The following is a 12,039-nucleotide window of genomic DNA, read 5'->3' as shown; positions in this document are numbered from 1 at the left end:
ACCAACAACTGACCTTCACCTTATCTCCATTCGCATAGAACACAGAGGCCAATGGAACACAGCCCTCCACAAAAAGCGACAGAACTTTCTTGGTTAACTTTATATTTCTAATAATAATAGTCCTTTCTCTGTGAGTTTGGACCTCCGGTCCAGAACAGCGCGAAGATCTTAAGGTTGACGGTTAGGAACCTCCTGCCCGTAGCAGCGTGGAGGTGGATAATATCTCATGTCCAGTGCAGCGCAGAAATAGGATAGGAACTTCTTGTCCAGAGCAGTGCAGAGGAAAGGTTAGGGAGTTTTGCCTGCCCAAAGCCGTAGAGAAAGGTAGTAATGACGAGCTGGAAGTGATATCTTTTACCTCTTAACATGCTGTTTTATAGCCAAATTTGGAGGCAGAGCCTATGGACGGGTTGTAGGCGTCTCTTCGTGATTCTCCGTGTCCTCTTCCTACTTCTTCCTAGACGTTGTCTGTCAGCTGCTTGATGAACCTCGTGGGGAAACACATGTTGTTTATAAATATGAGGGGGATATTGCAATATATCCACTCCTAATTTCTATATCTAGAGGCCCTCTCCTCAATCAGCAAGCTGAGGACGCACCATGTCTTGATCTCGTTTGAAATTAAAGTTAATTTCGGAATGTTGTATTGGTTAAGGACCAATTTGCTGGGTCAACTGGTTTTCGTGCCATTTTTAAAACGTCAGTATATATTACCAAAAATGAATTTTTAAAAGTGGAGTTTTCGAAATTTTATTTTGAATTTTAATAATAAAGAATATCACTAAATAAAACTAGTACTCGTATTATTGAACACCTGATGAACCCATGGTAATTGGATAACATGTCGCAAGTCTTGATATAATGAAATCACAAGTGAAAGCAAAAATTTTAATATTGGTAAGTTTCGTTAATGTATCTTTCATTAACTCATATTTTGAATAGAAGTTCGTTAAGACAATATTAACTTCAGAGATTCATACTACATACTGTTTCTTACCTACAGAATTGTAAAAATAACTTTGTAGGTTAAAAAGTTACTTCGAAATTGAATTTTTACCAAATGGTTTGTTTGAAATTATCTTTAACATTAATAAAGTAATGAGTCTGTGTGTGTCTGTCATCACCTTCACGCATAGAAAACAGTCACCTAGAGCAACCAAATTTTGTACAGAGAGATCTTCATCAAATCTAATTGCATTCAAAACTGTTTTCCGGCTGGAGAAGGGGTTGCGGGCTGTCAAATGAATGTTCATTTCTCGCGGTTTCTACCTACATGCATAGGCTCTGACTACGATATTTACGCACATTCGTAAAGTGCTTGTAGCTGGTTAGGTTCCATAGGACCAATGGGGAAAAAACCCTGTCCTCTATAGACATCGGGAAGGAACTTCTGAAACTTGATCTCCATGTTAATGAATTATCTGTAAAAGGGGCACATTACTCTTCCAGTGTGGTCAAATATCTTTCAGATGCGCTTTCGGTGTTGAAAGTGTACACGTTGTTTAAAGCTAAGTATCACGATACTATCGTTACTTATCATTTCATCACAAATACTTCACAGATAATTATAACCTAAGATATGCCTCCAGTTATCTACCAAGGTCTCGCTTCCATGCCAAACGACATTGCACTGTCCTGCGAGCCAAAGGTGGACACACCACATATTAGGTAAGTGGTCGTAACATTCTAGTTGGTCAATGTGTATCATAAAATAAGGAACCAACGATTAAATGGCATACACTTACTGGGAATGTAGAAAGGATATCTCCCTAGCGATCAGTTCTGTAAATGGAGTTACTGCATGTTTCACAACCTGTCATACTCTATAGAATTATTGGAGATCGTGTCTTATATTTGATACTGCTTCAGTAATATTTCTTCAGAAAGCAGGCTAAAGTACGATATCTATAGGTATCTTCATTAGTACATTACAACGAGTTGAAAGAATACAGGAAGAGTTTACGTCTTTGTTCACAAAAAACAAAATTTCAATCTCAGTGGTGTTTTAAAGGTTGTTTTAAATAATAGAACATTATTTAGATTTCTGTTTTATTATCTTTGCTCAAGTTTTGTTAAATTTCATCAACTTCATCCAAGCTTTATGTTTAACAATTCAATTTGAGTTTTGAAAACAATTCAAGTTTTCTGCTCTAGCAATTCTATTCAAATTTTCTGTTTTGTTTTTAATTTTAGATGACAGTAGAAAACAACAATAGACTAAAACCTTTTTAACAAAAGAAACACTGACCAAAGCTTAAAACCCTCTGTATTTTAAATTATAATATGTAACGGTTTCGGATATCTAACATACACTGTACAAACATATACTGACATATACTGTATATAGTCATTGTTATATATATATATATATATATATATATACAGTACATATATATCTCAGTAAATCTATTTGCTGAGGCCTTCAGCCAATACTGCAAGTCTCCGTGTTCACTTTCCAACTAATCACGTTCCGCCATTTTTGGTTCTCATAAGGGCCTTTTTTTTAATTTCTTCTTGTCTATGTTATCCAAACTCCCGTGCCATAATTCATTAATAGGTAAGCCCCCTTGTTAGAAGAATTTAAACTTTTTCATAACTTTTTCGAAACGTATATGTCTCTATTTTCATTTATGTTCGATAATGACTGAGGAAGGATATGTTAGATATCCGAAACCGTTACATATTATAATTTAAAATACAATGGGTTTTAAGCTTTGGTCAGTGTTTCTTTTCTTAAAATAATCAATCTAAAGCCATGGATAGTCTTACTAACTAAAATCTTGTACCAAGTGACAGGTGCACGAAATATGATATATATACCAGACTTACAGTTGCCAACTACATGATATCCGTGCTAGGAGCAGAAGTTAGTTACATGGAATTTATACAAGAAGTAGAGATCAATTACATGGAATCCGTACCTTCAAAGATGTGCGAGTTACATATACCAAACGTAATAAACATTTCCGAAAATTTCTTTTTGTACATTATATAGTGGGTTTTCCAAAAAAAAAAAAAAAAAAAAAAAAAAAAATCCTGTTGATGATAATGCTCATGTTTTTTGTTTGTGTTCATCAATCAAACCTCAGTATGGAATACATGTAACACATTAAATTAAAATAATTCACAATTTTAAACAATCTTGTTGAATTTTTAGGTTCAAAGATGTAGGGAAATCATCTGATGAGAGATATGTGTTCAATTTATTCATTTCTGATTCACGTCTTAGGAAAACAAACTGTTTTCAGTTGTGAGAGAAATTAATTCAAGTCATATGTCCTTATTTCAGGTCGTAGCAGATAAAAATTACTGAAGTGTAAGTCAGCTCGGTATCATTTTAGTTATTTAATCTTATGAAAACATTGATTATGCAACCTCTGTTATTCACTTTACAGGTAAAAGAACGATATCGATAAAACACCAACATCATCATACCAAGATTACACTTGTAATTATCATAAAATTGTATGTTAACAAAAATACATTTTCTAGATAATGTTGGTTTAAATATTATTGTTTAATTCTATTCACATGCATTTGACCTGTGAAATGTAATTTTTTGTATGTACGCAGGTGGAGGAAAATGCTACTAAACAACTCAAAATAATCTTGCAAACGTGACATATTATCTGCCCCATTGTACTATGAACAGTTCACTTTCTCGATTGAATCTGTTAATAAATAACTGTAATCATAGCATTGAGGATAATATAAAAATAAAGGTAATGGTGTTAGTTCTCATCTCAATGCCATGTAATGTCAGGAAGTTTAATGTGACAGTATAGTCCAGTAAAAATATAACACTGCACGGCTGTGCTAACACGAGTGTCTAACAGACAGAGATTGTGAATTATTCGTTGTGGAGTAGGAGTAATGTATGAGACTGTCGACCAGATGATCCGTGTTGAAACCCCACGTTAGATACTTTTTCTTTTGTCGTATTGAATTCTGTTAATGTTCTTTTATGCAAGTACACATATACACTTCAGCAGTGATACTATTCAGTTGGCTCACACTGGTTCCCTAGAACCGTCGTTGAAATATTGTGAGTTCGCATAACGGTTGGTCGTACCCAGAAATAACAGCAAATTTTACCCAATTATATCCAGGAATAGTAAATTTTAGTTTATGAACCTTTGTTTTTAGAAATTCTTCTTGCAGCTACAGGATTAAACATATGGAGCCTTATGCAGGGTCGTTTTGACGTATGATTAGCGTCATACTAAAGGCCTGACTACTCCAGGAAACATATGTTAGTCGAACTCTTTAGTATGGCACTAATTACACGTCAGAGCGACTCTGCATAAGGCTCATGATCTCTTAGAACAAGGTATAAGCGTTTATTTCTTAATCTCAAATGCTGAGATATCAAGAATGAGAACTGAATCATACGAGTGTATTGGTGAGGGTTATTTATATCTGAAACGCATACATACCATTAACAACAATTGTCAGTCCATTGCTGGATTAGGATCTCCCCAATACTTTTTGACAACCATCTATCTCGGGTAATTCGTTGCAAGATATTCGTAGTGCTACCTAATTTAGTCACACCACCTTGTACGTGTATGTAGGTAGGATTCTACTTGTCATTTGTGGTATCCAGTAAAAATTTTGCTTTTGTCTACCTTGTATAGTTTGTTTCCTAAGAGAATTTAGTTGTAGCAATCCAGCTACTCTGTCTCTCTCTCTCTCTTAGATGAGAGAAAGGGACAGAGATAAATATCTATCTATTAGTCTATCTGTAGAACCAGTTGTTAAAAAATAAATTAGAACAACATCACTGCACGTAAGGCATAATTTGTCAGCTACACGCTGCCAAACCGACCTTGTTGGGACCACATTTTCGATCAGAAATAATACTCTTTGAGAAGTTGGACTTACATAACATTTTTGTCATTACATTTTGTTGACAATGGAGATATCTATAGTTTATATCAAGTAGTTTCCAATATATCCCATGTGGTGTTCTGCTACTTTTATTAGATCCTAGTATCAAAAACGCCTGTAAAATGAGACAGGTTCCAGTAAAACAAGATACGTAAATCTTCATATTGTACGAAAAACACACAAAGGGGTAAGGGGAGAAGAGTTGACAGTTATCTTCACTCAATCAGTGTTGCCTCTTGAGGGATTTGCTCCCAAGTTTAGGAAAATGTCTGAATCAATTGGCAGTTTGCCGGGAATTAGATTTTTTGTCTCTGAATTTTTGGGGAAATCTCCTAAATCGTTTTTTGATACCGAATTTCTTTTAACATTTGCATATTCCTTAGTTTAAGCCAGTGGCGTATTTAGGGGGGTGGCTTCCGGGCTTAAGCCCCCCCCCCAAATCTTACCTAGTATAGTAAAGTAAATGAAATATCTTGCAGAATTTTCACATTTCCAGGCAAAGCCCCTTCCGAAACAAAATCGTAAATACGCCACTGGTTTAAGCGTATACATTACTCAATTCATTAGTCCAGATTCAACTAACTCTTCTCTCGTTTCCTCCTCACCCGTTATATAATTCTCGTAGTTATTACATATCTCTGTTCTAAAAACAAAACTTAAGGGCAAGAAGAAAACAACATAGAAGAGAAACTTCCTTTCTGGGTTGGCTCTTTGCATGAAATACAGACATGCATATTACGGGAAATTCCCGACACCTCGAAGTGCGGGACTGTGATGTTGCTGTGAAGATCCATGTAGTACGCATTTTATGTGTGGTGTTAAAAGACGAAACAAAGAAGAGGCTGCTTCTACATGTAAGTGTAGATTTTTCTTAATGTATGAATGTAAATATTCTTGTGGATTTTTTAAACATAAAAAGGTTTTCTTTTTTCACTGTGATTCATTAAGTGTGCATATTACGTAGTATATGAACTGTATGTCACTCTCTTGTTATCCACTTATCAACGTGTATTGATTTGTTATTGCAGTAGTTCACAAATAAGATCCATTCTCCTGGAAATTAAGAGACGAGTAAGAGGACATAGATCACCTAATATTATATCTTAAGATTTTAAAAATAGTTTTTTTCTGCTAGAATACGGCGAACGTAATTGCCTTATATGTAATGCCGGCTCTATCATATGTGCAACACGTGCATTTGCACGGGTCGGCAAGTTTCGAGAAGCGACAAAATTTTTCAGAACTAGGCTATACTATTGAAAATAAATATTTGGTTATAGTTAAGGAGCCGTACTTCCCATTTAGGGAAGGACGAGAAACGCCATACTTTCAGGAATTATTCATTGACTATCTAGGATGTTAAAAAGTAGGTAATAGACTGAGTTCTTGCCCTTGTACTTAGGGTGTTTAGGTAGTGCAACAGTAAGATGTATCCTCGTGCACGGGAGATGAGAAGTAGCTGTTCTTAACTATTACCAAATATTTTTTGTTGGAAACAGACTTCATAATTATGATAGTTAAATTTACTAAGTTGACCTTCTATTTAAATACTACAATCCATAAATCATGTTTAGGTCGCATTAGTTTTAAAGTCACATGGTCAGTGCTAAAGCAAAAGGGTCAAACAAATCCCAGCATGAAGTGCTTGATAGTTGTCAAATATAAGAACTCAATTATTCTCGAAGAGTAGCGAACACCTGTTCCATGTAGTTAGTTATCACAGCTTTGATATGAAAATTAGTTTTGTCTTTGTCGCACACAAGTTTCTTATCATTAAAGGTGGACATTTTCTTTTTAATTAGCAGATGTAGAGGGAAAATCAATAAATAAAGATAAAAGAGCTAGTTGCACTAGAATTCTATAAAAAGGCTTACCATCTTTGCTCTGCAGGTGTGTTTGCTTTATCTTCCATTAACACATTTAAAGAGAAAATAGACACAATGAGATTGTATTTGTAGTGTTTAGGTCTTTCTGAACGCGATTTCTCTCCCCTTCGTTGATGATGGGGTAGCATACTTTAAATCTTGACTTTTAAGATTTGTTCTTTCTGTAGAAAGGGGGGAGGGCAGCAAATGATGTCATTGCACGAGGTGACAAATCGCCTAGAGCCAACCTTGTTTGTATGTCTAAATCTACTCTATGTCTGAGTGCTTTACTATAAAGCAAGTTCTAGTCCACTTATCCTAACGTAACCAGGCGTGACCACTAACAAGGAACGGCTCATGAGGGAAGTCACTAAGGCAAAAAGTTATGTAATGCACTAACTGTTATATAGAATAAATAGCAGGCCTACATAAGCAAGTTTTCTTCCGTTAGATCGAAGCGAGAAATCTTAGTTTTTAACCAGTTTGACTTCCCTTACCAGGAGCGTCAGTTTAAGTTTTGTCAGGGAGAAGAGCAACATTGTCCATCGACATAAGAGTTCCATATTCTTATGACTATGTTCTATTCTGTATTCTATTAGATATAATTTATTTAAAAAGCATGCGTTTCCCAAACCTAAGAAGGTCAATTGCCTTTTGTCCTCCCCAAATAACGCCCCTGTCCGTTACAAGGTGTCACTGCCAAGCAGCCAATAGATTAGGGTTGGATGGTCAGACACTTTACCGTGCGGTTCAGAAGGGGTTATAACAGACCGTAAATTAAAAACTGAAGTAGAGGATGAGATTTGGAAATTAGGATTTGGGACACCACGTTTACAAGGACTGAGTAATAATGGCTTCATTACAAGAGTAATTAGTTTTCAATTAATATTCCTATATAGTGAGTATAAATTTATTGTTACATAACATTGTCCATACTTACATCATTGATAAGCAGGGCTTGAAAAATCCACTCGCCTGCTCGCTAGTGGCGAGTACGTTTTGAAATTGGCGAGTAGTATCCTATTAACATCAACAACAATCTCATCCAGTGGTTCTCAACCTAATTCTTATCAGGACCCGCATTTTATCACATCCTTTTGACAGCGACTCCCGTATAATTTCTGGTTTGTAATAAGCTTGTATGGGATTTTTAATATACGTATTGCGGAGATGTCACGATATCCATTTCTATAATAGTAGAATACATTTCTTGTATATAGTGGATACAGTAACCCCCCTAAAAATGAATGGATTAAAACCAAATTTGTTCAGTTCATTCATATTACAAATATCGAATCCGATGCGTCATACTATTTCAAAATGGAGGTCGTTTGATAATTTTAGAACTACATAACTCCCTTAATTTTGAGTCATATGACTAAAAAAATAAAGTGATTTCTAATTTTTGTTAAAAAATCTTGGACAGTTGTTAAAAAAAGTTATTGAGTATTTTAAATAACTTGATAATGTGCGTCACGAAAATAGAACTGGACATTGTCGCAGACGTGAAATCACATCATGCTCTTTCAATATGCAGTTCTCATTAGTTTCATATCGTAGCTCTTTCATTTAAACTGATTTTTAAACAACTTGAAAATGTTTAGTAGACGTATTTTTGTTGTTTTTGACAGTTTGTATAAAAATAAAAATATGCCTATCAGAACAAAATTCAAAATAATATTTAAAGTATTTTCCGATATTAGATTCTAATTATGTTTATCTCTTCCGCTTATATTCGCGACCCCTAGGAGTTGCGATCTCCAGGTTGAGAAACCGTGACCTAAACTACAGACTCGACACTAATGGCCATTTTCGATTGGTTTTACATATTACCCATCCAACTCCCGGAATGCTGGAGGTGTCCTGCTCCCACATTTTTCCAGATTATAAGTTATATCTGTATTAATCTTGGTTGAAATTGCTCCAGGGTTTCCAGTTGAAACATATTTACATATCTTATTACATATTTACCACTCTGTCCCACAAATGTAACTTTCTTATGTTGATCTTCCCCAAAATTCACCATTTTTCAGTTTGATTGTACTATTTTCAATGAAAAATTATATTCCCCCTAATATACATAGGCGCAACCTGCACCCTAAAATTCAGTTGTGGGCTCCCCTGTAGATTACAGAGTAATATAAAATAACATTAGTTAAGAGGATTCACACTTAGAATCTTCCTACTGCTATCTTTAGATTTTAGATTTATTAATCATTCTGTGGACCATATTACATGTACTGGTACCTTCTTCATGATTCATGGATATCTGGGGTAGTTGGTGTGATGTTGTATGAGATAAATGATAACATTTTGTTTTATCTGCATTTAATTTTAATTTATTTGCAGGAAACCAATGCATAAGTTGGGATGTTGTAAGATCAATGGCTTTTTGCAAGTTATTTCTGTCTTTTCAGCTACAATTAGTGTTGTATCATCAGCAAAGAGGAGTAGATTACCCGTTTCTGTATTTAAGGATAAACCATTAAGATACAGAAAGAACAGTACAGGTCCTAAAACTGATTCTTGTGGAAAACCTTTTCTATTTATTATTTCAGTTGTGTTTATTTTTCTGAAATTTTTAGTTGTTGAGTCTATACGAAGAACTTTAACGATTTGTTTACGATTGTACAAGTATGATTTGAACCACTTTGAAACAGTACCCTTAATACCATATTTTTCTAATTTACCAAACAGTATATCATGGTCTACACAATCAAAAACTTTTGAAAGATCACAATATATGCCTACAGGGTTGACTTTTTATCGACAGATATTATAGCTACCTTGATATGTTCATATATGGCAGTAATTGTGGATTTGTCTCTTATGAAGCCGTGTTGTGTTTTCGAGATAAAGTCTTGTTCACTAATGAAACTTAGCAGTCACTTACACACTACTTTTTCAAAAAGTTTTAAAAATAGAAGAAAGTGAAATAGGACTGTGATTTTAATTTCATTTCTATATTCCTTCTTGAACAAGGGTTTAACGACTGAGAGTTTTAGTGCATCAGGGAAGATTTCTTGAGAAAATGACTCATTAATGATGTCTGCTAATCCAGGCGCGATAATATGAATACATTTCTTCAAGAGAAACTGTGGAATATCATCAATCCCTGCAGAACTTTTATTACCAAATTTACGATTTACTTCCACGAACTCTTGTGGGAAGTTCGGGGGAGGGGGGGGGTAAGTATATCACGAATATCTTTTTCTGCAACAGTACAAAGTGATTATTTAAGTACTCAGAAACCTATTTTGGGTCATTTACAGTTGAGTTGCTGTCTTTTAAACGTAACTCTATATTTTCGTGTTTTTCTTTTACCTTTCCTAGTTCACACTTTATTATATTCCACGATTCTTTGCTTTAATTATGTGCTTTCTTTATTTTATTACTGCATAATAGTCCCCCTTTGTTTTATTAATGATTTTTGTACAGGGATTTATAGTTTTTTTTTATTATAGCAATCAAGAATTTCTATATTATTTGCTCGTTTGCTAAGATTGAATAGTTCTTTCAGTTTCATACTAGAAATTCTAATGCCATTTGTAATCCAGGATTTGTTATGTGTATTATTTATTTTTCCATTAGACAAAGGAAAGGCGTTTTCAAATAATAGTTTATTTATGAATAAAATATCTGTACATGTCATTAACGTTAGGTTTCACAGTTTCGTCATTTATGAAATTTTCGTTTTCAAGCAAAGAGAGAATTTTCGCTATCTTATGTTCATTATAGTGTATTTTCCCTAACATCCTTATAGTTTCTTCGCTATCTTAGTGACTTGTGGACTGCAATGACACAATTCTATGAACACTGACAAAGAAAAATATCCATATACTAAAATCGTTTCCCAATGCTCACTTTTTGATTGTAAAAAAAAATCAGTATTTAACATTTTATTTTATTCTCCTCTGGCTAATACTAAAAACGAAGAACTCATAATAAAACAAAAGTACCTATTAATTGGCTGTATTGTTATACAGTATTAAATACGAGTGGTCCCGGTTTACTATACATTTTTCAGTGGTGGCCAAATATTATGATGCAATTAGGGAGCCACTAAAAATTGTTAAAGCGGGTAAACAGTAGGCGGCGGAAGTTACGATGTGCTGACTACACATCTTCAAATTAAATCTATGGCTTCAGATTTTTTTCGGGAATTTTAGCTAGATATTCTTCGTTTCCACTTGTATACAGTGGCATAAGCAGGGTGATCAAAATGCTGGCCTCTCTTCCCAAAACTTTTACATTTCAACACTCGACAGTAAGGGTGCAGTACGCAATGTTACAGGGGAGCAGTAAGCAATGTTACTTTCACTGAGAGTACTTTACGTAATCTTAAGAGGTTCATAATTACTCGACTATACAATTTTATATTCTAATTCTCTGTATATTAGATCAGTGGTTCCCAACCTTTTTTTCTCTAACTAGACATCACTGAATGTCTACGGTATCGCGACACATTCGTTTGTTTTTCTTTTTATCTTATTTCGGCTAACTAAGGGTTACGTTACTTCAACCGTTTCCTCCAGACTGGCATTTGCCCAATATTCCTACATTCATAGTCAGTGTTGCTTCTTCCTCTTTTCAGTCCATGTCTTTTCCATTTTCAACCTCTCCTTCGGAAAGAAACTTTGATGGTTTTGGAATTTTTTTCTTAAGCGGTTCCCGCTACTGGATATTTTCACATGTGATTCCAATCTCTAACAGATATTTTCTATTTCGTTAAACCAGGCTTTTATCATCTTTTTTTCCTTTGAGGGGGAAAATTATCCAGTTGACCAGCCTTGTTGGGTTCACTCGAGGCACATGTCAAAAAAAATCATACTTTACCCAACACATTAGTTATCATTTCCACATGTATGTATACATAACTCCTAGTTTTGTCATCTTCTAAGTTCACCCTTGTTGATTGGTCGCATGATTTCTCTTAAAATCTTTCCTCCTTTAGTCTGCAGTTTCTCAATCATACCTTCCTTGCTCATTGCAGGAAGTTTCGCTACATGGATTTCCGTTCCTTGGTTGTTTATTAATCTATATTGTAAAATTGAAAGTGACTATGCTTTTGACTCTTAATCTCTTGAACCATCCGACCGATCTCGATCAAATTTTCAACATAGGCGAAATTTGAACTCAGATGGTTTTTGTCGTATCACTTTGACGGTAGAACTTAGGGGAGGGGACAGGAGAGGGGGAGATATATAAAAATAAATAAAATCTAACAACTCTTGAACTATCCGACCGATCTCGATCAAATTTTCAACGTAAATCAGGTTCGGAC

The sequence above is a fragment of the Thermobia domestica genome, chromosome 16 (assembly GCF_964235325.1).
Source record: "Thermobia domestica chromosome 16, izTheDome1.hap1.1, whole genome shotgun sequence".
In the NCBI taxonomy this organism is placed as follows: domain Eukaryota; kingdom Metazoa; phylum Arthropoda; class Insecta; order Zygentoma; family Lepismatidae; genus Thermobia; species Thermobia domestica.
The sequence above is the reverse complement of the archived record's forward strand: the minus strand, read 5'-3'. Positions refer to the sequence as shown.